This window comes from Pistacia vera, unplaced genomic scaffold (assembly GCF_008641045.1).
Source record: "Pistacia vera cultivar Batoury unplaced genomic scaffold, PisVer_v2 Contig1, whole genome shotgun sequence".
In the NCBI taxonomy this organism is placed as follows: Eukaryota; Viridiplantae; Streptophyta; class Magnoliopsida; order Sapindales; family Anacardiaceae; genus Pistacia; species Pistacia vera.
The window spans coordinates 225,018-229,009 of NW_022195026.1; positions in this window are offsets into that span (position 1 = coordinate 225,018).

Genomic DNA, 3,992 nt, shown 5'->3' on the forward strand with positions numbered 1-3,992 from the left:
ATGAGTGCTTGGAAATGCACTCACACTTAGTGATTTTAAGGGTATTTTGTGAGGGAATTAGGTTTAATTGGTTAATTTTACTTAATTTATGTATCTCTTTTGTTTTCTAGAATCACGGGTATGTTTTGTGAATTTTCAGGTGCTTAGGTGCTGAAAAATGAGAATTTCAAGCATGGACATTGAAGATGAAAGAATCATAAGGTGTAGGAACAAATGGTTCGAGAATCTAAGCTCAAACGAGGAAGTTATGGATTTTCGAAGATTGTTTGCCGCAACAGAACTATTCCCACGGCGCAGCATAAAAAAGTTGTAAAATGGACAGAAACTTCATGCCGCAGCACCAATAAATCATGCCACGGGGCAATGCGGGAAATTTAAGTTTGGAAATTTTTCTGCCAGAACATGCTGCACAAAAAATGATCATAACTTGAGCTACATAGCTTCGATGACCTGGTTCTGGTGGCGTTTTAAAGCTAAGAGACAAAGCTACAACTTTTATCTTTTGATCATGGCCCAATTCGACCTAGAATATGGTTAAAAATGGAGACGAAAGTTACGTTAGTGCTTGGAGATGTGTAGATTTGTTATTATGCGTTTTTAATTGAAGTATAACTTTTTACCATAATAGCCTCACAACTTTAATATAATAAATAGATGTCCTTAGCAATATTTTAGGGAGCTAGGGTTTATATTATCAAAGATAATTAGGAAGAGGTAAGGAGAGGAGATCTTACCTAGGGTTTCATCTTCTTCTTCTTCTTGTACTTCATGGTTTTCAAGATTTTGAGGTTTGATTTCCTTATGCTCATGTGTAACTAAATACTTTTCTAGGGATCCAATGTAGCCTAATAAGAAGGTTTTATGTCTTTGTTAATTCTATTTGTCTTATCAATCCATTGTAATTCTAGTTTTATTCATTATCTTTTATTCAATCTTTAATTAATGTTATTAATTGATCACCTTTAATGTTGATTAATTGATTGTATGAGACAAGGTTAGACTACACACCTAGCTAATCTTGAATAGCTCATGTGAATGAATGATTAGTATTTTGTGCATACGCCCTGACAGAATGCTAATTGGTTCATGATTTCTTGAATGATTAGTATTTGTGCATACACCCTGACAGGTGCGCCTTTATTCATGATTTCAAGTGCTTTTGTGTTTAATGGGTTTTTAATCATTAGGCTAGACTATATGCCCTAGCTAGTCTCATGTTAAAGATACTAGGTTAATCTTGAATGTCTTACGGTAATACCTTAATTATGTGAGTGCGAACCATAGAAATTGGATTGTGATAACAATAGTTTGATAGTTGGATAAAACTGGATTATTATGGTGAAATTGGATACCTAGGTTTTAGTTCATTGGTTCTTAAATTAGTTTTGAATTTATTCTCTGTTAGTTTGTTTAGTATTAGTTATTTTTACTTTAAGTTGGTTACCTCATCAATTCTTTAGATTTATTTAAGTTTATTTGTCTTAATTAAGGCATAGCTTATTAGGATTAATTGAGTGCTTACAAATCTCTGTGAGATCGACCCTTGCATATGCACACTATATTACAGTTGCGATTCGTATACTTGAGAGGATTTAAATTGTTCATCAGTATTTCCTAAGTATCCATTGGCCATTGAGAACCTAGAAAATGCATGCTTAGGAAATAAGTTTATTTTAAAACCCTAATTAAAGAATAAACTTGTAATTTAAAAACATTTTTTTTTCTAAACTATAATAAATTCATTTTACAAGTCCAATAATATAGTTTACTTTCTTTGAGTAAATTATGAAAATAGTAATAATTACTAGAACATACAGACTTTTGCAAACTTTACTAGCAATTTAATTTCCTTTATTAATACAAACATATTTACTCCATTATAGAACATGAATATATTTACTACATTATGAAATATGAACATAATTACTTCACTAAATACTAGCAAAACCATTCAATAGTCATCATTGTAACCAAGTTCTCAAAATCCCATAATAACATCCCTTCATGCTTGTAGCGTCGCTTGGAATCCTCTCCCAACTTCATGCCTTAATCCTTACCTACAAAACATATAAACATCGTAGGGTGAGCGCTAATCACTCAAAAAGGGGATATGACTATTCTAACTTTCATGGATTTCTTACACATACAAAACGTTCACAAATTCACAATATATTATTCATTGTCAATGTCATCAATCATAGTCATGATATTCACATTGACTTTCTTATACATATAATCATAGTATATTTAAAACATGCTAAAACACTTAACATATAGGAATCATGCAACATTCACAAACATGACATGCCTATTTCTTTTATCTAGGCATTTGACATTTCATTTATCTTTACGAACTGATCAAATTCATTTTAACCATTAACTTGTTCTTGATTACCACCTCAAAGGACTCATGGTTTCCATAAAATTTCCATTACTCTGATCTTGGTTTCACACCTCAAGAGACTCATGGAATTCATATACCATTACTTTGGTCATGGCCTTACACCTCAAGAGACTCATGGAACTCATATACCATTACTCTGATCTTGGCCTTATGCCTCAAGAGACTCATGAAAACCTTTCTTTGGCATTTCATAAATCCTCCATAAGTTAACTAACTAAGCTATATACGTTATCATTTAGAATGCATTCATAGGGATAACATCTCCCTTGAACATACATAAACATTACATATGCATTCATCATACATGTCATTTATAGCTAACTTATGGACACGCTCATTCATAACATTCATTCATCTAGCATATACCCATGACACTTTCATAAATCTTTAGTCAATTGAGCAAAATTCTTTGTCATGAATATTTTCTTAATACTTCTCATTTTCTTAATTCGCTCAAAATTTCATGATACATAAGGAATTTCACTACGTGTCTTTTACCGTTCTTGTTCATGTTAGGCCATAGGATTTATTTGGTGCCTTAGCCGAATTTCCAAAGAAATTTGGAATTTTTTTATTTGGAAGGTGGATACCGCATTCTTTTGCATGCCCATTATTTAATTATTATTCAAGCATTTCTCAAACACAAACCAAGTCATAAAAGTCACATAAAACCCTCATTTTCACATTCAAACAAGTGCCAACCATCGTCCAACTACAAATCTCTTAAGTGGCAATATCCTCCTCCTTTTCCAACACAAACCTTAACCAATTAACACCAATTCAAACAATAAATAAACAAACCATAACTTTATACATCAAATTAACATAACAAAAATTAAGGTTTGTTAACCCTAGGTGTTGATACCATAGTTTAAAGAGAGGTTTTCCCCTTACCTTGGCAATCAAAACACACAAAAAAAACACTCCTCCTTGGCTCCAAATAAACACCTTCACATATAACAAGCATTAACACTCATGAAATTGCTTTAATACATTCAAACTCATCAAGCTAGGGTTTTAGGGATTACCTTAACCCTTCAAATTGAATCTCCTTAAGGTGTATCTTGATCTCTTTCAAGAAATTGCTTGAAACCCTAAGAAAATTTGAAAAGACAATGCTTGGATTAGTGGCTTTGATGGTGGATTTGAGTGAGGAAGAAGATAATGCATTTGGAGTGTACAAGGCCGACACTTCTCTCTTAAAACCTTGTAGAGTTTATTTCATTAATACTCTATTGTGATTGGTCATTAAAAGTTAGATAAAAGGGTCATTTGGCATAAATTTTTCCTATAAGGGTGTTTTGGTCATTTCCACCACAACATAATGATTAGCACTCATTTAATGTCATTTGACTTCTTTTAAACGCTTGGTGATTAAGCAATCCCATTAGGTAAAGGACTAATTTACCCTTAGTGCACTTTTATGGATATTTAATTCATATGGATTTATGTGAAAAGACCATTATACCCTTGGTATCGTTTAAGCCATTTAACCCTACTAATCTACTTTATGACCATTCTACCCTTATTTCTCTTCAATGACATTTACACTTTATAACGGTCACATCTCGAAATGCATGCAAAATGA